The sequence below is a fragment of the Arvicanthis niloticus genome, chromosome 15 (genome assembly GCF_011762505.2).
Source record: "Arvicanthis niloticus isolate mArvNil1 chromosome 15, mArvNil1.pat.X, whole genome shotgun sequence".
NCBI lineage: Eukaryota > Metazoa > Chordata > Mammalia > Rodentia > Muridae > Arvicanthis > Arvicanthis niloticus.
This window is the reverse complement of record NC_047672.1, coordinates 60536951-60562518: the sequence shown is the minus strand read 5'-3', so window position 1 is coordinate 60562518 and position 25568 is coordinate 60536951. Positions and strand designations below refer to the sequence as shown.

The following is a 25568-nucleotide window of genomic DNA, read 5'->3' as shown; positions in this document are numbered from 1 at the left end:
CCTCACCCAAAAGAAATGGTTAGAGGTGGAGTTGGTGAATAGGGTCAACCATAGTCTTAAAGATCATGGCTGGAGTACTTCCACCTCCCAGAACACCAGAGGGGTACCTGATTCTCAACAATTGCATCCTTTGATCCATGGAAGTGTTTACTCTTCCCAAAGGCAAAGCTTACCAATTGTTACTGTTGAATGTGAGCTGGAAAGTGAATCTTGTTGCAGCTGACCTGGAAATAAAGAATAGTGTCCCTTGTGGCTTAGACCCCAATGTAGGGAACATTCAGTTACCAGGATATTCTACTAAGTCTTAGCACCAATGTTAGGGTTTAGTTGCCAAGAGGTACCTTGGCAGATCAAAGCCAAGGAATGCTTCACAAATCACACTGTGCAATTGATCTCACACAAGAGATTTATTGTATTAGGGGAGGGAGGGAAAAGCCACCTTGGAGAAGGATAAAGAGACTAGGGGAGGGGGAAGGGAGATATAGAGAAAACTAAAGAGACAGAGTGAGAGAGCAAGTTCTGATGACAGGGACATGGTTACATGTGTTGAATTTGGTGGCTAGTGATGATGTGTCTATGGACACTGAGAAGCCTAGGAAAGCACCTGCTTTCTGACAATAGGTGTGTGTTTAGTTGCATGTATGTTTAAGTATATGTATTTATATACACATGTTTACATTTTTTCTCTTGCTAAATTCTCAAGGTTTCATGATCATGTTATTTCATTCTTTCAGTATTCTCAAATAATGTTTTCATCTTTCCTTCTGTTGTATAAATATTCAAAAATCTCTTCTTTTACTACAGAAATAGATTTGATCAATTAATTGACACTGAATTCTATAGTCTCTGTGACTGTGTTATCCTTCCCCAGACAAGCTTCTCAATGATTCATTACAACAACCAGGCTAGGACGCCATCTATAATCAGTAATTTATGTCTTAATTTAAGGTACCTGCTGTATGTCAATATTATGGCTAGCACCTTGCCAAACACACAATTTAAGTTCACATCTGGGTAAAAATATATGTATCCTTAGGTGTAAGTAGACTTAATATGTGTTTGTTCTAAAATGTAAGAAAAAATTATTGATGAACTTTTTTTGTGGAAATGTGTTTATGAATTTATGTGTGCACACATGTGTGGTATATGTTTGCAAATGAGCTTGCACATGCATAAATAATACATATCTCATCAATTCAGTTATATTGTTGGGCAAGTAAGCTCCATTGATACTCTTGTCTCTGTTCAGCATTGAGATCACATCATTTCACATGGGTAATGAGGGTTCCAACTTATGCAGAGCCATATCCTCATCCCCTTCCCTTTATGCTTTCAATAGTAGTTTTGCTTAGTAGAAAAGGCAGAAAGAAATGTAAATTGCTTAAAATAAGTGTCTATTATGACCTTAGGTGTGCATGAGACAAACAATAAATAACAGTCTTAGGCTTCTAACTTTACAATATAACTGGAAAAGCAAAACATTAAAATCCTCATTATAGTTGGCATATATATGCATGTAACCCAGTCTTGATTATAGCTTTTAATATATGTTAGTGACTCAAGTTCACAAACTATGTCAGGAGTGAGCTCAAAGAACACTGAACATAGCCAAAAGCTTGATAAGGATATTGAAAGCAAAGTAAGAATATGAACAAAGCCTCCCACAGAATTCTTACCACAGAGAAGATGCAAAATATTCATGAATTAACATGCTATAAGAGAAGCAGAAAAATACATGGAAAGAACCAGAGAAGTTTCACTATTCAAAATAGGTCTTCTATGAGCAGTGTCTACCATGCTGTATATCTGAATCTTTTGTTGTTATTGATGATTGCATATGATATATGTGCATATGTATATGTGTATATGTATGTGTATATGTATATGATGTATATGTATATGACTTTTGATATATATTTTATTTTTTTAATTTTTTACAATCCAGTCATTGTACCACTACTGGTCTACCCTCCCACAGTTCCTCAGCAGAGCAGGAGGGCAACCCCATAGGATGACCAGCAATCGCAACTAACCCAAACCTCTGAGATCTCTCAGACTCTGAGCCATCAACCAGATAGCATACAAGAGTTGGTCCGAGGCCCCCAACACATATAGAGCAGAGGACTGCCTGGTATGGCCTCAGTGGGAGAAGAAGCACCTAACTGTTGAGAGACTTGAGGCCCCAGGGAGTGGGGAGGCCTGGCAGGGGGTGGGGACATCCTCTTGGTACATCTGAATCTTAGTCCACCTGTAAAATACTTCAAATAGATGTCAAAAGAAACTTTTGTTTGAGTCTCTATTTTACTAAAAGGATTTGTGAGAAGGTCAGGAACTTCACACTAACGTGGTGCTTTTTAAGTCTTAGTACATGTAAAACATTATATTAAATATTATTTAATATTAAAATTACTCAGAATATACACATGTCCATAAAAATGGACACTGGAAATTTCCACTTGTGTACTGAGAGGTTAAACCTTAAACCTGGAAAATTACTAGTTGAAAAGAAAATGAAAATATTATCAATTTAAATAGTGATATAGTTTTGTAAATGAAAACTATAAAATTCTGCCATATGACTATATAAAGAATATCATTCCTTGAAAAAACATTTGAGCCATCATACAATTATGTTAAAAATACTGGATATAATACAAAGACACTATTAATTCCAATTCCTTAAAAAATTAAAGTGCATACATTTTTAATGTAACTTTGTTCTCTTCTATACAAAAACTTAGTTTATATCTGAATAAGAACATATTACATAAAAATAGTTTTGTTTATTTTATAAAGATATTTTGCTTGTTTGATGCAGTAAGATGAATATTGTACTATACCATAATAAGCAGCTTTGCTCTGTGGTGACATAGAAGCCAGTGAGCTTTATCTGAAGTGTGATTATTGCTAACTGAAAACAATTGTATAAGAACCACACCAATAGTATTAGGATGGAAACAGAACACACAAGCAAACAAAGCAACTCATTCATGTAGTAAAATGCATGTGTATAAATACAAAATAAGATACATTTAAATTCAATTTTTCATATTTTTATGTTTTTTAAAGGCTATATTTTCTACCTCCTATTTTCATATACCTTTGAACATCCCTCTCTCCTGTGCGTTAAAGGACAATTGAATTTGTCTACATCAGAGGAAAAGGTGCTGAATTTGAAATAAATAACTTTCATATTTTCTCCCATGGCAATATTTTCTTGATTAAAAAATATATACTGTAAGAGAAAGAACTCATGTTTACCTGCATGAGCCTAGAAAGTAGGAATATACAGTTGTGCTGCAGTTATGAATTCATTTTGGAAGTGTGGGGGAATCACTTTTTCCTACTCACTTTGAAAAATAATAAGAGCCCTTTGCAATGTGTTTTCTGAGGAAACAATCATCTCAGGGACTTCTGTGGGAAAAATATTTCCCTAGTCCCTACCATTATAATCTAAACCTCTTGGTCAAGATCTTATAGATCCCGTGAACTCTGATTCCTGTTCTGATTGTAATTTCAAAAATTACCTCCAGCAGTTTATTTGCAATAGCATAGATATCTACATACCTTGATTTGAAATTCAAAACCATATCTGCCAAGGCTAAGGCACACTCCCTCAGGGACATTAATTAATTTTAGTCTGTTACGGTTGAAGTTGATCCTTTAAACTTCCAATTTCATTTCCTTTGTTTCTGATCTGAGATACTCATCACACTGAAAGAGAATATTCACTATACCATACAAATTTCCATGGATAACATTCGTTTTCTTGAAAACATTAAAGCATCTCAGCAATAACAGAACATGCATTGACCTTAACAAAGAGATGATAAAGGAGTTTAGAACAAACAGACATATCTGAAAGAAAGAACACTAGTCTGTACATATATGACTCACTCATTGAACTAGTAACTGGAGAAGAAAAAGTCTTTTACTTGGGTACAAGTAATTTTATTAAGGACACCTGGGAGACTGGGTGTAGACTTGAATTAATTTATAATGTCTTCTTGTGCCTTGACCTCTTTGCATTGGCATAAGTTTGGTGAGTATTCTGTTCCTTTGTTTTTCTGCATGAATAAGTGACTCTAGAGAGGTGTGAGCCTGCCTAATTCACATTCTTCTCTCAACTCTTTCTTGATTCTCATATTTTGCAGGACACTCTATTTTTTTTAACTCCTTTTCTCCTTCAATATAGTATGAATATTTTTAATGAGTCTGTTTCTAAAAGACAATTATTGATACTATGTTCAAATAACCATTGGTCTCTTAGCTAAATAGTTCTTTTTATAGGTAAGAAGACTGAGAAAAAACAAGATTACCAAGTGTGTTTTACAAAGGTGAAATTTCTAAAATATTACAATTATGGTTTTGTTATGTTTAATTCCCAGTTTAAATATCAATTCATAAAATATTGTAAGCAAACAATTCATTTCCATGAGATTGTTGATTAGCTCAGTAGCCTCTAACAAGTAACCATAGAAATAAACTTTATAACACAAACTTAGTACCTGAAAATGGATCTTGTCTCATAATTTTAGGTTGACTTCAGGAAATTGCCCACTGAATTATTATTTGTCCTCAGCTAAATCCTGAAGTGTTCATCAGCTCTTAGGGTTATACATACAGAGTGTTAATTATCTATTTCAATACAAGACTACTTGATTTAGTCTCAGTATTATTTTCATCTTTTTGAAATAGATGATGAAATTGTTATGTTTAAAAATTATTTAAATATAATATAATAGTATCTGTCTTATGAATTTATACATCTTCTACTCTCCCAGAATAAAAATTTGAATGGCATTTATAGAAAAGTAGAAAAGTAATTTCCTAGAAACACTATGAACAAAGGAGAATACAACCAGGTAACAGAGGAAACATCTGAACTGGGCATTTTACAAGAGTGTTGTCTAAGCATATTTTGCATATTAATTGTATTCTACTCAGAAAAAAATGATACATATGTGATTGAAAATATTAGCAACATTTTCCTAGAAATATACCTAAGTTATAAAAATATTTCTCATTTTTAACTAATAATAAATAAGTTTATCAGATTAGAAATTGATGCTGTTCTGTTTAGGATAGAATCTTTCTATATCTTTTCCCAAAGAGAGGAAATTTAGAATCCTTATTAAGAAAATGTAATATAAATAAAGAAGACTAATCACAGTCTCAACTATTTATTGACATATGGTTATTTTTAAAGTGTATAATCATCTTTGACATCTAAAGTAACATTAAAGCACAGCTATGATCAAGACAAATTTTGATATGCAGTATTCTCAAAATTTTCCTAGTTTAGTCCTTCAACACCTCCTTCAGTTTAAAATATCAGTGGAGGAGAGGAGAGGGAGCTGGTGATGTCTGACATTTGTTTTGAGGAGTGGTTTGTAATGGGATAAACTGAACAAGGGATCACTTATATCTGATAACTACTGAGCATCAAATGACAGAGGGTCCAGGTCAAACGTAGAAACACCATCCTTGAGCAACCAAGAGTGTCACTTGTCACCACAGTGTTCTCAGCAGTACCACATTCGTATGATGGTTTTCTAGGCAGTACTGAGATGGTGTTCTTAGCTTAGATGCCAAGAAGTGGTTAAAGCAGTATTGGCACCTCAAGCTTGTGGAAATCAAGGAAAACAGGACTCTTCTACTGTTATTGAAACTTTGGTCAAGCTTACATTGTGTCTAAAAGCCTGCATCACACCTTTGCTTATAGCCCTCTCTCAAGACTTAAGAATCTTAAAATCTTGCTGTTGAGAACAGCTATTGTGGAACAACAATCATGACTGTGTGTAAGAGTAGCAAGATGCTGCAGCCCATTGACTATAGAATGAGATGAAAAACAGAAAAATCTTCATTGGCACCTTTAAGGCTTTTGACAAGCATATGAATTTGGTTCTCTGGGATTGTGATGAGTTCAGGGAGATCAGGCTAAATAATGCAAAGCATCCCAGAGTTCTGGGTCTGGTCTTGCTACATAGTGAGAACTTGGTTTCCATGACCATGGAAGGTCTACCTCCTAAAGATACTGGCATTGCTCGTGGTCCAGTTTCTGGAGCTACGTGTGGTCCTGGGGTTGGGAGGGCAGCTGGCAAGGGAGTACCAGCTGATCTACCCATTCCCTAACCTGCTGATGGATTAGCAGGCTGTATCTGAGGAGTTGAAGATCCATCTCTACAGGTCATGACTACCAGGAAGAGGCACTGTAGCAGCTGTGATTGTTGTTTTTGCTGGTTCAAGCACTACAGTAGTTCCTACCCAGTACCCACGAGGATGAGGATCCCCACCTCAGATTGTCTGCAGAGAAACCCCCACCTTCAGGAATTATGGTTCCCTTACACAGTATGAGATTACTCATGGGCACACCAATTGGCCTTCCCCCTGCTCAAGGGAGGCCTATAGGCATGTTCCCTCCAGAAATGAGACCCCATTAGAGGCCTAACTCCCCAGAAATGCATCCAACAAGACCCTAAGATCTGATTGATAAACATCAGTCCTTGTTTTTCCCTGCAATGAATCTTTTGAAATTGTGTAGCCTACAAGCTTTTTTTTTTTTGACCCCTCTTACTGCATTAATTATAGATAATAAATACTTAGAACATTTGAGGAAAAAAATCAGTGGAAACAACCCAAATGCAAATGAGCAGATTGGATTTAAAAATAACCACTAGATAGAATACCAAACTCAAATGTAAATGACTTAAGAATTGGTATTCAAAATGTAAGCTAAACACGGTAAATGTTTACAGAGGTAAGTCTGTCTAAGTAAGCACTCATTTTGTCACATTAATATAAAATCTTTTGAAATTTCACCTAACTTATTATGACAAAATATTGTAAAACATGAACATTTAATTAACTTTTATGTTATTAAATACGGTGTATGACTGTGTAATATCTTATCTCCTAGTTCTTAGAGCCCTCAGAGTCTGAGTGTGATGATTCATTTTTCTATAGATATAACATAGTTTTCTGCAAAAATCTTTCTGGAAGAAGGCAAGATCAGCTGGAACCAGGAAAGCTGGAATCATATGCAGGCCCCACATGTGCTGCAAACTTCTTTATACAAATCCTTATCTACTGAGATGTTCTGCAGAGCAATTTTTTCTCTCCTCCCCTGCCCCCCATTTCCCGTTTGGCTGCCTGGCTTCAGTGATAGTCCTCATGGAAGTATTTTCATTTTATTTATATTTCTTAATGCTATACTAAAATTAAATGGGAGAAATGTTCTGAGTAAAGTTTGGTAACACAGAAACCTTCGCATATGTTTTTTTTTAACTTTACTTTTTATTGAAATAGTCATTTTTATTTTATAGTTTTATTAAAAATAGATTCTTCTCTGAAAATAGTAGGCCACATCTTCCTCTTCCTCTACTTCTCCCAGACCCTTCCCACCTCTCCACTTCCCTGGATCTATTGCCCTGGAAATTCATTTCAGAAAGGAGCAGGCTTCCAGGAAATAAAATCTCAACATGGTAAAACAAGGTACAATAAGAGACAAAGCAAAAACCCTCATATTGAGGCTGGATTGGACAACCCTACATGAGGAAAAGAGTCTCAAGAGCAGGCAGCAAAGTCAAAGACAACCAGTCCCACTTTTAAGAGACTCACCAACACAACAAACTTATGGCCATAATGTATATACAGAGACCTGGTGAAGAACCTTGTAAGCACCATGACTGCTGCTTCCTTCATTGAGTCCATTTGAGCCCTGCTTAGGTGACTCAGTAAGCTGTGTTCTACTGGTGTCCTCTAACCCCTCTGACTCATACAATCTTTTCTCTCCCACTTCTTCCAGCTTCTCTGACCTCCAAGAGATGGAAAATAACTGAGATTTCCAATTTATACACTTGCTGTAGAATGTATGTCTAATCTGCATCTGCTCCTATTCACCAGAAAAAGCCTTTCTGATGAGGACTAGATAAGGCACTAGACTATGTGTAAAGCAGAAATTTATTAGAAAGCATTTCATTGATATTTTTGTCAGTCGTATTTGGTTCTATCCTAGGTCCCTGGGCTATCTGGTCTCTGGTTCCTGGACCTTGAGGCAATGTCAGCCATGGGATGCTTCTGCTGGCATGGGCCTCAAGTTACATCAGACATTGGTTAGATACTCCAACATGTTCTGTGCCACAATTGCCCTAGTATATCTTGCAGGTGGGACAGACTATAGGTGAAACTTTTTTGTAGCAAATTTGGTGCAAAATACTGTACTGCATCAGAACAAGAACTTATGTGTGAAGGCTCCATGCAGGCACTAGCTTTATCCCCTGATGCTTAGTGAGCTGTGTGGATGTTGCCTTTGGCATGAGGCACTGTTAACAGTTTTCAGAGATAGAGACCTTCTGTGCTAACATCAGCCTGGAAACTTTATAGATATCCAGAGGACCTTCTGGGCTAACAACTTGAAAGAATGTAACCCAGACCCACTAGTGGAAATTGTCTTGCTTGGCTAAAAAAGATGACTGGTTAAGACTTCACATCCTTCTATACTAGGAGTCCTCACTAGGGTCATGTTCATAGATTCCAGGAAGTTTCCACCGTACTGTTTCCATATCACCTACAAATGCTCCCCAATTCCAGCAGTCTCTCCCCTCATTATCTACATCCATCACCCTCCACCACCACTTTATCCCTTCTGCTTCTGTCCCCACTTGCCACGAGTACACAAACAGAACTTATTCTAAGTCCCATAGTTGATGTGTTCCATTAAGAGCCCTTCTTTAGTTATCCTTTTGGGGTATGTGGGTTACATTTTTAATTTAAATAACAGCTAATATTGACTTATAAGTGAATATATACTATATTTTCCCTCTAGGTATAGACTAACTCAACCAGGATGAGTCCTCTTAGTTCCATCCATTTGCCTGCAAATTTCATGATGTCATTAAAAAAAAAAAAGCTGAGTAACATTGTCTAACTTTACGACATTTTTATCCATTCATTGCATACTTACGTTGTTTCCAGTTTCTGCTTATTATGAATAAAGCAGAAACGATCACAGTTGACCAAGTGTCCTTGTAGTACGATACAGTGTCCTTTGGGTAAATGCCAAGGAGTGATATAGCTGTGTTTTGAGGTAAATTTATTGCCAGTTTTCTGAAAAAAACACGATATTGACTTCTATAGTGGCTGCATGAGTTTGCACTCCTATCAGCACTAAAGGAGTATTCACTTTGTTCCACATTCTCACCAGTATTATCTGTTAATGTGGGTTTTTAATAGTTAACCATTCTGATGAGTATAAGATAGAATCTCAAAGTGTTTTTGATTTAAAATTTTCTGTTGGCTAAGGATATTGAACACTTCTTTATATATTTATCAGCTATTTAGACATTTACTCCTTAATTAGAATTCACTGTTTAGAGCTGTATCCTATTTTTAACTGCCTTATTTAAATTTTTTTAATACCTTCTTTTTTTTAAAGGAGTTTAAATTTTTTATTAATGTTTTTAGGGTTTTTTTAACCTTTTTTTTATTTTTTTATTAGATATTTTATTTACACTTCAGATGGCATCCCCTATCCCCATTCCCCCACACCCAATTTAGGAAACCCATATCCCATGCCCTCTTTTCCTTTTTGCATTTATACATTTTTTTAAAAAAATGTTAATCATAGGCTTTATAAGTTTGGAATTGTTCAATCAGAGGTGTAACCCACTGACCGACCTAGATATAACAACTATCTTTGACTGGTGGAGATACATGAATATCTGCCTCCCTGTCTTCCCCCTCTTTCTCTCTTTCATCACCTAGCTTCTCCTCTCCTTCTTCTTCTCCTCTTCTTACTCCTTTTCTTCCTCTCAGTACTCCTCCTACCTTAGCTCCTCCTACACATCACCCTTCCTGTTAAAATGAAACTTTTCTCTCAAAATACAATTAGAGCATAATTATGCCAATTTGTACCGGTGAGGTACAGGATAGTCCTAATACCCAGTCCATCCTTTTGTTGACTAACCAGCTCCTCTGTCATCTATTCTAACTAGAACATTTAGTTCTGAACCTGGCTTTAGGATGAATGTCAGCTGACAACCATCCACTCAAATCTTTTCTCTTAAGGTCAATAGCTATATGTTTTCACCCCCATCAGAAATCCAGAACGACTGAGTTAACTATAATTGTGGGAAGCACAAATCGTAGTTTCTAAAACTTAGCCAATTTATAGAGACCTCTGACCACCTGGACACTTGCTCTACTTCAAAACGTTGGAGCATCTGTTCTTCTGCCTTCTGGTCCAGGATCTTCTGACAGACCTTAGTGCTGCAGAATTATTAAGGGCTGATTACTCTGTCTAGGCAGATATAATCAGTCGACTATTCTGCAAGTGTGTCCTTTTCTGGACAGTAATTTGTCTGTAGAAGGAAAGTGGCAATTCTTGCCTAGTGGCTGTCTCACTACAACTGGAGTAACTCCAAGGATGCTCAATTTCTTCTTAGAATTCAATACAGGAAGTTGTCCAGAGCAGACAGGTCTCTAATGAAAATGAACATTAATACTGAAATGTTTGTCATGTCAATTCTAAGGATTTCTGATGTTTTGAAAACCAGCTATCCATGTAAGGTAATCTGGACTGTTGCCTGTTAACTCCACTCAGCTATTTCTACATAAAACATAGAGAACACCCTTATAATAAACTCCAAGTCATGAATTTGCTATAGTCCCTTAACTCACAGGCTGACCATCTCAAATCAGTTAAAAAAAAGTTAAAGAAGGACTGGGTCTAAGCTTTGTATTCCTAAATGTCTTATACTGGTACAATGCCTATGAGAGTAACAATATTCATCTCACTCTTATATCACTAAGAAGCTCATGCCAATGAAAACCTTAAAATTTGTAAACAAAGTAAATTGGTGCCATTTAAGAATTTATATCTTCATTTTGATATTAATTATACAGATTTCTACTAATAGGTTATGGCTATGCAATAAACCCTAGCTAATCCTCTCTATTCTGACAAAACCACTACTTTTCCCTAGAGAGACACCCCAACATTTACCACCTAATACCGTCTTTTTTAAGCTGTTTATGTATTTTGGATTTTAACCCTCTATCAGATGTGGAGTTGATAAACATCTTTTTTCATTCTGTAGGTTGTTGCTTTGTCATATTGACTGTGTCCTTTGTCAAACAGAAGCCTCTCACTTTCATGACATCCTGTTGATTGTTGATTTGAGCCTGTGCTATCAATTCTATTCAGAAAATTGTCTCCTTTACCAATGCATTCAAGGCAATTTCCTACCACCTTTCTTCAGGTGCTTTTATGTTGAAGTCTTGAAAACAAGTAGACTTGAGTTTTTTGGGCAGTGATAAAAATGGATCTATTTACATTCTTTATTTGAAGACATCGGGTTTGACCAATGCCAGATTAGAACACTTTTTGTTTGTTTGTTTGATTGATTGATTGATTTTTGCTTTATTTTGTTTTTTAACTATAGCTCTGTAGTACAACTTGAAATCAGGGATGGTGATAAATCCAGCAGTTATTTTATTGTTCATGACTAGTTTGGCAGTTCTGGATTTGTTTTGTTTTGTTTTGTTTTTCTATATTAAGTTGACAATTGTCCTTTCAAGATCTGTAAAGAATGGTGTTGGAATTTCAATGAGGATTCTGTCGAATATATAGATTGCTAGTAGTAGAATGGCCATTTTTACTTTAGTCCTATGGATCTACGTGAATGTGTGATCTTTCATTTTCTGATATCTTCTTCAATTTCTTCCTTCAAATCACTGAAGTTTTTATCATTCAAGTCTTTGACTTGTTTGGCTATAGTTATGTCAAGATATTATATTATTTTAGGCTTTTATAAAGAGTGTTATTTACTTGATTTTGTTCTCAGCACACTTTCATTTGTATATAGGTGGGGTACTACTTACAATTTGTAACCTCTTTGCTTCAAATACAAGGGCACCCACTTTTGTAAAAGAAACACCTGTAAAGCTTAAATCATATATTGATTCCCAAACACTGATAATGGGTAACTTCAATACTTAATTTTCACCAACAGACAGGTAATCCACACAAAAACTAAACAAAGAAATACTCTAACTAACAGACTTTATAAACCAAATGCATTTAACAGATATTTACAAAATATTTCACCCAAACACACACACACACACACAAACACACACACACACACACGCACGCACAAATACTGTCATCCCGTCATCCCAGCTTCTCATGAAACTGTCTTCAAAACTGACCACACTCTCTGACATAAAGCAAGGCTAAATGGATACTAGAAAATGGAACTAACTTTCTGCATCTGATCATCCCACAATGGTTTAAAGCTGGATATCAAGAAGAACAGAAACAACAGAAAGCTTACAAACTCATGGAAAAATGAACAACTATCTACTGAATGAAAAATGTGTCAAGAGAGAAACAAAGAAAGAAATTAAAAACAATCACAAATTCAATGAAAATGAATGCATATCATACCCAATTTATGGGACACAATAAACGTGATGCTAAGAGAAAAGTTCACAGCACTAACAGCCTACATTAAAAAAGAGGGTGGGGCAGTAGATCTCAAGCAAACACCTGGAAGTTCTAACACAAAAGGAAGTAAGTATACCCAAGAATATTAGATGGGAAGAAATAATAACATTACGGGCTGAAATCTATAAAAGAGAAACAAACAAACAAAAAACCCCAGGAGAGCAATATAATCAAAGAAACGAAGAGTTTGTGCATGAAGTAAATCAACAAAATAGACAAATCTGAATCTAAACTAACTAAAGATTAAGAGAGAATATTTAATTTAAGAAAATCAGAAATGAAAGGGGGACATAACAACAACATTGATGAACTCCAGAGTATCATAAAGACATATTTTATAAACATGTACTCCACCAAAATGGGCAATCTAAAAGAAATAGATAACTTTCTTGTTATATACCCTTACTAATATTAAACTAACATCAGATAAACAACATAAATAGAATTATAACCCCTAAGTAAATAGAAACAGTTATTAAAATCTCTCAACCAAAAACCAAAACAACCCCCCCCCAAATAATCCCCCAAATTCCCAGGGCCAGATAGATGGTTTTATTTCAGAATTCTACCAGATTTTCAAAGAGTTAACACTAAATACTCCTTCAAATATTTCACAAAATAAAAACAAAAGGAACCTTATAAAATTTATTTTATGAGGCCACATTTACCCTGATATCCAAAGCATATAAAAAATGACAGATAGAGAATTATAGACCAATTATCCTCAAGAATATAGATACAAAAATACTCATTAGAATATTTACAAACTTGATTTCAAGAACCCATCAAAAGCATCATCCACCATAATCAAGTTGACCTCATCCCAGAGATGCAGTGGTGGATCAACACAGGAAAACTGGTCAGTGTAATCTACCATATAAATAGATTATAAAAAAAAATCACACGTGATCATTTCATTAGATGCCAAGCCACTTTGACAAAAATCTAAAACTCCTTCACAATTTATTTCTTATTCATTAAAATGAACATTCTCTTAAGAACATAAAAGTTATTGCTATCTCCTTCCATGTGCACTAGAGATTTAATGCACAGGCTAGTTCTAATTCAGTTTAATCAAATTATACTTAATTGAGTTGTATAAAACACTCCAAAACAGAAGTTTGAACATAGTTTTATTTACAATTAAAGAAATACAAATATTTCTTAGTGATTAAAATTTTCTCCAGTTGCTTACATTTGGATGTGCTTACACATCACAAGTTTTTAAAAGTAATGTCATCTTATTTGCCTATACAAAAATAGTAATTAGATATTGATGAATAGAATGTAGACTTCAGAATTTCCAACTTCCCATGAATATATTAACTAAATGGAGAATAGAATAGGGAATCTTGAATTCTTTGCAAAATTATTCATGAATTATTATACCAAAAAAGTCATCTATGAAAACATAGCAATATTTTGTGGGAAACTCTCCCTAGATACATGCAACATTTCATACTGCATTTATGAATTCATTTTTATAGCAAAACAGTTCTTTTATGTAGCTATTCTAAAATGTGCTCTTGTATGTTTGCATGGACATGTATAATGTCATTTGAGTCTTTTTTTAAAGTTTACACTGATGAAAATGTATGTGCATAACAATATTAATAGCTTTATAATTTTCTTTATATTTGTCTTTTTTAAAACATTATAAAATGACATTATTTTTATAATTAATGAAAATTATGTAGATTGTTATATATCTTATGCCAAATAAAAGATAAGGTGACTTTGAGATAATTGGTCATAACATAGAGGAATATTTTCATTATGAATGCAATAAAAGTAAATATGATAGAGTGAACAAGAATAATTTCCTGTTGACAAATCTGGAAGACTTCTACATAAAATAAACATAAAAATTCAATAACTGTATTTTATAAAATTGTATAAAAAACAGCAACAAAGTACATAATCCTTGGTTAATAAGAAGAAGTATTTAATGTTTTTCTCTGCCTAATCCATTGCCAGTGACAAGCAATATGAAGTAATGAAAGGTCAGGAAAGGAAGCAAGCAGCCAATTGAATTAGAAAGATTGACCTATTTATCCAGAAGTTAAGTCTGGTTCTTTCTCCCAGCCACATACTCCAAGAAATAAGACTCAGACTCAAAATGTATTTACAAATATCTTTGTAGTATTTCTAGGCTCCTCTCTGACTAGATCATAACTTAATATGACCCCTGTGGCTGGTTACCTGAGCTCAGGTACCATGTGTCTGTCTTATTGCATCTTCCTGGGTGAATCTTTCCAACTCTTGCTCTATCCAAGAATTCTTTCTGTCTCCCAGATTTCTCATCTTATATTCTACCCTTTAAGTTGACAGACATTGAATTTGTATAATACATAAGATATTCTCTTTATATGTTTAAAATAAAGAACATATATCTTTAATGCAATGAACATTATTTCTACTATCAAGCTTGTCTAGAATATGGTATCATATGGTGAGTATGGAAGAGTAAACCAGCACTAAAGGACACTAATACCCTCACACTGCCTTGATTAAGTGCACCTTAAAAGGCTTCTGCTTATGTTCCATTGGAATTTTTTTCTTTTAATCTACAACACAGACTACTTCCATATGAAGGAGAAACTTGTTTCACATAAAGTATAACATTCAGTGTGGTATTCATAATCACATTGCTTCCCTGTAAGAAGAAATTGTTTTTATCATATCTTGTGGACAAATATCTTATTTACAGGTACTGTGAGTCTATACATGAATGGCACTGCTTCCTTACTATTGAGCAAATTGTCCAACATATAGAATTCACCTCAAATCTCTGTTCCCACCCTTAATCCAACTGTTGTCTATGATCAGTTTCTCTCTCACTCGCTCTCTCTCTCTCTCTCTCTCTCTCTCTCTCTCTCTCTCTCTCTCTCTCTCTGTCTCTCTCTCTCTCTCTGTATCAATGTGGCCATATATCACACTCAGATATAGTGCTATACTTTGCTTTTTCTACCAAATTCTAAGGGAACAGAACATAACAAAGCATAACTTAGTTCAAGTAAATTAATATGTAAGAACAAAATGGGGATTAAATAATAAAAAGATATAAGATCATGTGTATGAAGATACTACCTTATATAACACCTAAAATATTAGAGGCCTTGGAAGATGAATCAGAGGTTAAGAGCTCTTGCTACTTAACTAGGAAGACATGATCTGAATCCATAATATTCACATACAAAACTGGGCATGGAATACCAGCTACCCCAGCATTGAGCAGAGATAACGTATAGATAACGTAGACTCAAAGATCACTAGCAGGTAGCTTAAACCAAGATTGTGAGCTTATGATTCAGTGAGATGTTCTGTCTCAAAGCAAGAAAGTATAGAGGAAAACACCAGACATGTCTCTCTGGCATCTTACCTCAATCAGATCTTAAAAAACAAAACAAAAACAAAAAACAAACAAACAACATAGTTGGTAAATTTACTTCTAAGTTTTGAATTTCTCTCCTGACATAAAATCTGTGAAAGAGATTGAATATTGCCTCTTAAAATTACAAAAACAAAATTCTTAGATGCCTGAAAATATCCAATGGCAAGAGCTTTGCGAGGGGAGGAGAGTCATTGATAATATCAGTCATATCAGACGTCAAGGTCAAGATTGATAAAATAAAATAAAATTTTGCTTTCCAAGAATTTAAATATAATTTATCTTACTGTACTTTCAAAATTACAAAAATAAATTTATATATGATACATATCATATATAAATTATATATATTATATATAAAATAAATTTATATATGTATATGTATTTGTATATATATACATATATATGTATATATATATAGTGTGTGTGTGTGTGTGTGTGTGTGTGTGTGTAATAAAATAAGATTACTTAAAAAGAAACCTGTGTGTGAATACATATAATGGCCAGAGTAAAGACTTGGGTGTTGTTCCTTTGTTGGGGTCTTCCATCTTTAAAGATAGTGTCTCTTACTTGCTTTAAACTCATCAAGTAGAGTTGACAGACTGACCAGTAGGCCCCATGATTCAATGTCTACCTGTTTAGTGTCCGATTTATAAACTTAAGAGTATTCCTGGCTTTATAAAATAGATTCTGAGCACTGAATTCTGTGCATTGCAAAATAAGCATTTCACTGAGTCATCTTTCAAGCTCTCCGAACATGTTTTGATAACATAAACTTTATCTAAAACTGAAGAAAATGTTTGTTTTCTATTTTCCTTCTCCTCCCATACTTTTCTTTATATGATTCAGTTTTTCAAGTCCACAACTTGAAGTTTTTTTTTCTTACTATCTACTATCCACCTTCAAAGGAAATGAAGACTATTCTATTAAGTTGATTTCTTTGTTCTCCTCTAATCCCACATTTTCACTGACACCTGTTCATTATCAGAGGTCCTCCAATAGATTTCAAAGTAAAGCCCTTTGGTATCTGAGGAATAAGAAGAAATGAAGAGAGAGCCTTTGACTAAGTTCTTGCCTTTACATCCAGAGAAAGTTATTTGTTTTGATATTTAATGACATAGTGTTTTCTTGTCAGTGATGATTTTCTTCTTATGTGATAGAAGAGATTTTCTACTTAATTGTGTTTAAATGTTCCCTGCAGCTAGGGCAGCTTTAGAGTCTACTGAAAAATGAAGCCTCTAACAAGGATAAAGTTTTCACTCTGAATTAAAGTTGAACATTTAACCGAATAGTGACCTTAATTAGGGTCTTCCATAGTTTTGTGGGTAGAAACAAATAGTTCTGTAGAAAGAAACCTTTAAGAGATATTTTGACTGTGCTTTGATTAATTCAATTGAACATACACTTTGTTCAAAGGCTAAGAAACAAAAAACTAGAAATCCAAGAGAATTGTTCTGAGAAAATAGACACATGATGTAAACAGAGGAAAAACATGAAAAAAAATGATAATGACCATAGCCATTGGTCAGAAATAATGACTGCTGGCAGCAGAAAATAAAATAATGAAGAGTGTAAAGCACAGGCCCCAGAATGTTTCTACAGTTTATTGTTAGTACATGTTAACCTCCGTAGTAATCTCACTACCAAATAAGAGTAGTCTCCAGGATACATGCTGTTATCATCTTAACCCACTGATTAAAGAAAGCATCGAGTGTCATGGAATTGGTTTTTCTCCAGAATTGTCAAAAATCCATCAAAAATAATTTAGACCAATTGTAAAATTATATATTAATGAGATTCATTATCTTAGTCTTATAGGTTTCAAACCATCACTAAGCTGACTGCTTTAGTTTTTTGAGTAGATACAGAACACTACAACCTACTGATGTTTATATACTCCAATGCAATGTCTTATATCTCTTGTAACTTAATACTATCTCTGTAGGTTGTCAAAATGTCTCTTTAAGATTTGGATTTCATGTTTTCTTATATAGGAGACTGGTGAAATAACAAATTTAACCTTCACAAACAACCAGATCTCTGGTCCACTAAATCCTTTCAAGGGAATCATAGAAATATAAAAATAAAACACTAGGGCATCTTAGCTGTGACTTCTTTCATCTTAATGATTCCGCTCAATCAGGAAGGTCTTGGCAGCATCCTTTCTTCTACAACCAGATTTTTTAAGTTAATTAATTAAATTAATTAATTAATTTTAAACTCCAATTTTATTTCCCTCCTGGTTGTTGTATATGTGTTAAGGAGCTCATATCAGCTGGTGTATGCTGCCTGGTTGGTGGTCTAGTGCTCGAGAAATCTCAGGGGTCCAAATTAATTGAGACTGCTGGTCTTCCTATGGGGTCACCCTCCTCCTCAGCTTCTTCCAGCCTTTCCCTAACTCAACCACAGAGGTCAGCAGCTTCTGTTCATTGGTTGGGTGAAAATATCTGCATCTGACTCTTTCAGCTGTTTGTTGGGTCTTTGGAAGGCCTTCATGATAGGTCCCTTTTTGTGAGCTCTCCATAGTCTCAGTAATAGTGTCAGGCTTTGGGAACTCTCCTTGAGTTGGATCCCACTTTGGGCCTGTCACTGGACTGTCTTTTCCTCACGATCCTCTCCATTTCCATCTATGCAGTTCTTTCAAACAAGAACAACAATGAGTCAGAGTTTTGACTGTGGGATGGCAAAGCCCTCCCTAATTTGAAGCCCTGTCTCCTTGATGGAGGTGGGCTCTATAACTTCACTCTCCCTATTGTTGGACATTTCATCTAAGGTCCCTCTCTTTGAGTCCTGAGAGTCTCTCACCTCCCAGGTCTCCGTTGTATTCTGGAGGGTCCCCCTAACCTCCTATCTCCTGAACCAGGTTTTAACACTGCCCAGCTTCAATGCTTATTATGTCATTTTGTAACTAGCAAAATGTGAAGCAGTGAAATCCTTAATGTGGCTTTTAGCCTTACTAGAATAGAGGAAAGTAAAAGTGTCACACGTTTCTTTTCTAGAAATTATTATAAAGTAAAAATTCTATTTCTGGTATCCCAAGAGTAAGGGATATAAAATTATATATGTTGTTAAATATATTTTGAATGTAGTTACATAATTTGACAAAAAGTAGATAGTATATTTTTTCAATTTTATTATCTATGTCACTTACACATTTTAATTTTTAGAACAGAAATTTCATCCCTCCATTAAATGCATTTTCAAAGTTATTAAATGCCCCCACTCAAATAATTGCTTTTTTTTTTTTTTTTTTTTTTTTTATCTCAGGAGCTAACAACAGGGATATAAGTTTTCACCTTGAATCTGCTATTTATCACCTTGCATAAACTTGAGCAAGCTATTTCCTCTAGTGAAAATGTCCTTTTCTGGATGGATATCTATGGTCCTTTTACAAGCTTAATATCCACAAATGATTCCACTCTTAGAATGTTCTTATTTTTAACATGGAACCACAGATACTCTTTTTTGTTTGTAGGTCTTATTTTAGACAGACTCTTTACATACCACCTGTGCATGTGTGAGTGTACATACACACTTGTGCATATGCACACACACTCATACACACACACACACACACACACACACACACACACAGTAGCACCGCTTGCAGATACTTACAATAGGAATGATTAATAAGAATGATCCAAATAATCAAGTGGCTGTGATAATCTTTCACCACTATAAAGAGTCATTGTCTTGGAAGGCTGCTTCATTATTCCTGTCATTGATTAACATAGAAATAAACTTGTTCCCAGTTTCCAGCTTTTCAGCCTCTTTGACTGCAAGTGAAAAATCGTATTTTCTTTTTCAAAATCAAATAATACATATACATACATATGTACACATATATACACATATAACATATATAAGTATATGTATATAATATATAAGATGTATAATAATATGTATATATACACACACAAAGCATAACATCTAATTATGTTTAGTAATTTTCCATAAGAACATTTAAAAGACGAAGTGAAATAACAAATGTGTTTGACAAATTAAATGAAAATGGAACTAGATACTATATATTGCTTTATATAGTTGACAAATTAACATAATTCTGTTTATAGTGTTAGATTGACCTGTACAAATGTCTTTATCTCAAAGTAAACTATCACTTTTATAGTTTTTTTTTTTAACTTTGGCATGCTTCCTCAAATTACAGCTAATAATTCAATATATGGGTTTCTGTAAAGTGTATTTTGTTCTCAGTTGTAGCTTTCCCCACATTTGAAAGCATATTATTAACAGTTAGAAACTTGGAAATGTGAGCTTAAAATAACAGTATGAGATATCTTTTTTAGCATAATCACTTTTTAAACATCTCTGTTCATGGGTAAGATTCTCTGGATGCAGCAAGCTTATTGTCAGATAGATCAGCACATATTCAGGGAAGCAGTGTCTGTGGGGCACTTACAAGCATCTTACCCACTTATCATTGAAAGCAAGGCTTCACACTATTTGATTATATAAGCATAGTGGTTTTGAAGCCTGCTTTTAGTGAGTGGGCAACACAGAGAAAGCTCTATGCCTATTAATAAAACAGAATCTTAGAAGCCAATGGATGGAAATGCTTGATAAGTCACTGACAATTTTTGAAGGAAATATATTTTTAGTCAATTCCCAAGCAAAGTTGAGCCACTGTCTAGGTCATTATCTCTGAACGAGCATTTTTTTCTTTCTATAATGTTTTCAGTTTTTGAATTAAAAAGTTGTTTGTAACTGAGTTTTTGTCACTAGCAACTTTTTAGAAAAGTAGTTACCTGACACTTTTTATTGATCTATCTTATGTTAGAAAATGAAATGTCAGACACTATTAATTGCATTTTTACAGTAAGTTGCTATATCAGGAGTAACAGCTAAATGAATTTTTTTCCTGTCTGACTCACAATGAACATAATCGTTTAAGTGTGTTCAATTTAGATGAATGTAATATGTCTATGTTCATTACAGTTCAACCTATCTGTACAGTTGAATTAATAAGGTGATAATTACTACCTCTACAATAGTGAAATATTGTCGTGAGTCTGAAGCAAGCAAAGGCATTTCCTTATATTTTATACAACCACAAAATAGACACTTTCAAAAATCACATATATAGAAAATTTCTCTTGAGTTTCAAGTGAGTTTATGTTTGTAAATATGGTCAGTCAATAGTTTCTGCTTTGCTTTGGGGTTCCCAAGGGTTGTTCTTTGTAATGTGGGAAATGACAGATGGAACTGAGAATCTAACAGTCTCCCCACATGTGAATCTCATATTTCTCATGCTGCTATCGTACATCTGTGCTATAGACATTTCATGATGTTGGTGAACTTATTTGTACATAAAAATTATTTTTCCTTAAGTTTAATGAAGAAAGAGCTAAACAAATGTGATTTATTTAGACATTTTATATTCAGAGTACATCTTAGAATTCCTATAAATCTCTTCCTTATTCTTTACAGTGTTGCGGGTTGTGTTATTCATTGACAAGTTCGAATTAATGTGTTATTGTGGTGGTTGAAATGAGAAATATATCCAACAGGCTCATATATTTAAATATTTGGTTTCCAGTGGCACTATTTGTGAAGATATGGGAAACTTTAGCAGATGTAGCCTTGCTTATGAAATAAGAAAGTATATTATTAGTGGTGGTCCTGTCACTCACACTTGAATTATAAGTGAAAATAAACTCTTTCTCCTTGATTCAGTTTTGGTCATAAAGCCATTTATCACAGCAGCATAAAGTAAGTAATAAAATTATTATTGGGATACTTGATTATTAAAATTATTATTAGAATTATTGATCTGTACATTTAGAATTATATTTTGTGCCATATAATTATGTAATTTTGTATGGGGAGCCAACAGAAGGCAGATTATCATCCTTGCAGCCATCTTGAGCCATATACCCTGATAAAAGATTTGATTACAATAGCCTACAACAGCTGAGCACACTCTGATAACATTTTGTTTTAGATACCCAGGATTTTCCCTTGGGTGTGTGAGACGTAAAGGTGTGTGACTTAAGGGCGTGACTTAGAGATCAAATTTTGAGACAAGACCTAAGGGTATGACTTAAAGGATTGACTTAAAGGCGTGGCTTAGAAGTAAGACATATAAAAGGTGAGAGGCAAACAGAAGAAATTGTTATTAGGTATTAGGCACTTAGCACTTGGAGAAAGAACTTGAAATTGGGAAAGAGACTATCAACTGGAACTAGGATTAGGTGCTAGGAACTAGGGACTTGGAACTAGGGACTTGGAGAGAAGAAGAGAGACTGAAGAATAAATGGGATTGAATCACACTCTGTCTGGTCTCCATTCTTTGCATCACTCTCTTGCTGAACCCCGACCCGAGGACTGGAGCAGCTTGGGGCAGTACGGGCTCTAACAGTTTAGCCTCCAAGGTTTTTGGCAGTGCAGGTTCCAACATTGATAGAGTGGTCCCCAACATTTTTGGCACCCAGCATGGGGCAGCTCGGGCTGCAACAATTTTGATCCCATCATACATAATTCAAGATTTCTGAAAATACTCCGTTTTCCTAGACTGTGACTAAACACAAAAACAGAAATCAAATACATCCTATTCATTTCTTGCTAACACTTTTTATGTCTGCATTCTTGATGGACATTTTCCACCTGTGTCCTTTATCTTCTATGCACAGGGATACTGATTTCACTGATGCAAGCTTGAATTTTCTCTATTAGAAACTGATAGGACTTTAATGTTGACTAGATAGTATTACTTCTCCATAAAAATAATTTGTTTACATATATTCTTTCACTGTTTTGGTTGTTCTTCATAGCTATCTACAATTTAAAAATTTGTGCAATATTATATTTGTATAAGACCAATAAGAAATATAGGAAGATCATAGAAAGATGGAGGATAAAATAACAGAAATATGTTTTTCATAAGAATTTATATAGTTAGCTGCCTAAAAATAACTATAAAACATGTAACTTTGTGTATGCACCTAAAAAATATTAAATACATTTCCTATATGTATTCATATATGTGTGGATATATGGGAGATTTGTGCATTATGTATAATATAAATATAATGTATTTTAAATATATATATATATATATATAATTAAAGGTAAAGGGTCATAAAGTTGAATAACTGAAAGAAGAGATAGGTACAGGAGAGGAGTTAGAGAGGATTGGAAACAGAAGGAATGAGGTAATTTTATTATACTCTCTAAAAATAAAAACTATACTACAAAATATGAAAATCATATTATTTTGTGTCATAATTAGGCAGACAAACATAATTTGGCAATGAATCAGTAGATGCTGTTATAATTATCTTAGAATACTCCTGGGATTTTCTTACTTCTTTTCAAAAGATTATTTCTACTAGAACCCCATATTAATTTATTCTAGAAAAAATAAAATTGATGGTCTTAAATTCTGGTAAGCAGTTGATATTATCAGAGTGAATCTGTTTCACAAAAATGATGCCTATTCACTTGTAGCCATGTATGAAGCCTTTCCAAAATTAGCAGCTATACAAGCAAGCTTGAGATATTTAATTATTGCTTCATAAACACAAATCCAATAAACAAGCTCTCATTTGATCAGCAATTCAGAAATTTGTCATTCTTTCCAAATTAGAATTGATAGTGAGATACTGCCAATGAAGGCTTTCCAGAGACAATTTCACATGTTCAGTGTGATTGCATTATTGTTTAATGTGAACATCTTAAATTAATCATTAATAAGACAAATTTCCACTTCACAACTGAGAAATTGGCTACCATCACATCTTTCCTAGACCAACAGAGTGTTTTGATCATATCTGGTTTCAAGTCTGAAAAAAATGTAAACATTGCTTACAATTAACTACAAGGAAAATCACTGATTGCAGAGATGAGAAGACCATTGAAGTCAGGAATCTATATTTATATGTTTTAATCTGTGCTTATTTGTTGTCTTTGTCTTTAGGTTTATACTCCTCCATCTTTGAAATAAAGTAGTATGTGGGGAAGTTCCAATTAAGTACCAAAAACACATGAAACAGAAAGATTTTTGGTACAGAGTTAATTCTTTCCCTTTAACTTAAAGCTTCTGGATGGATAGACAATAGACTGAGCAGATGGCAGGCTGGAATAACGTCTCAGTAGAAAAGCACCTACTTTGTAAGCATTAGGACCTACATTTGGATCACCAGCATTAATACCATCTATGGCCAGTGCCATATGAGGCAGAGACATAAGTATCTCTGGAACTTTGGAGTTACTATGGGAAACAAACCACCTCTAAGACCAGATAGAACCTCTGTCTGAAGGGAGAAACAGAGGACAACCAAAGGTCTTGAAGGGCCTCTGTATATGACTGTGTGTATGCTGCACATACATGCATACTCCTCGGCACACAAGAATCTCTAGTGATTTAAGGTTATCTTTCTCTTCTGGGTACCAAAAGGTAGACAAACATATGGAGATTTTGTTTATGATTGTAAATCTCACTTCTGTAAGGTAACTTTTGGGAGATACTGTGCCTGAGGCTTCTCAAATAATGAGTCAAAAGTTATCTTCACTCTAAAAATGCATTTGACATTGGGTGCTTAGGTCATGTTTTGTCATAGTAGTGCTTTCTGACCTCATTCTGCCTTAGTGTTGCACTGTACTAAGTACAAAAATTATTACACTTTCCCTCACATCAATCTTGCTAACTACATATTGTTATTCCCCTTAATTTACTCAGAGAACACTGAACTCTTCAGTACTTGAACTATTTTAAGGCACAGGCTGACATTCAAAGTTCTCTTTCTTTAAAGACTAAATTACTTTCTCTGTATGAATAAAATGCAATAAATAATCACCCAAACCATTATTTTTTAAATTTTGTATGTAACAAGCTACAAAAGGAATTGGAGAAAAAAAGTAAATCAACAATACCTACTTTTTTTTTTTTTTGCAACAGAGGCACAGAATTTTGGGGGACCCAATAGAATATGATAAAGAGCATTAGAATTTTTAAAGCAAACTCTTGCCTAATAATGAAATTTCAAATGTAGGTTTTGTTCAATATGAATTGCATCCTTAAATCTTTCAAGATGCAAAAAAAAAAAACCATAGTCAATGGATTTCCACGTTTTAAATTTTATACTCTAGTTATAAAATTTAACTGGTTATATTCACAACCAACTAATTGTGACTTCGGACATGTCTGGCTGCTGGATAATGACAAAGTCATTGGAGCATCTGTGAGCATAGGTATCAATAGCTCTTAAATCACACTGACCTGAGCCCAATTTCAGGCTCTGCACGTGGTCTGGGTCAAAGTGTTTGTGCTCTCTCTTCACATGCTTAATGGGAAAATCATAAAGCATAGTTCACAGCGAAGATTAAGTTGTTAAAAAATACAGTGTTTGCACAATGCTAGTTTGCGAGAGGCACTCCATGGTTTTAGTGGGCAGTAATCATTGTGATAATTGCAGCAATTTGATAGCAAATATCCACTCTTCTAATTAAAGGCAGTACTTTGAAAGAATACCTGCCAGTTTATAAACACAATTATTATATCCATGACTATAAAGTTCTTGGTGTGAATATGTATATATATATATTTTTCTCCTCATACCCAAAATATTAATTATACAAAGTAATTAATTATGCAGAATTTACCAAATTATAACATAATATTTGGCCTCACTAGTTTATTTTAAA

The 25568-nt window shown here is 34.2% G+C and overlaps 1 protein-coding gene and 1 pseudogene across 1 annotated transcript in view; both read left to right on the top strand.

The window, feature by feature from the left end:
• Positions 1-25568, top strand: part of Znf804b (zinc finger protein 804B) — a 486333-nt gene that overhangs the window by 355194 nt on the left and 105571 nt on the right. The gene's annotated exons all lie outside the window — the stretch shown is intronic.
• On the top strand, positions 5792-6443 carry LOC117720471 (small nuclear ribonucleoprotein-associated protein B pseudogene; annotated as a pseudogene).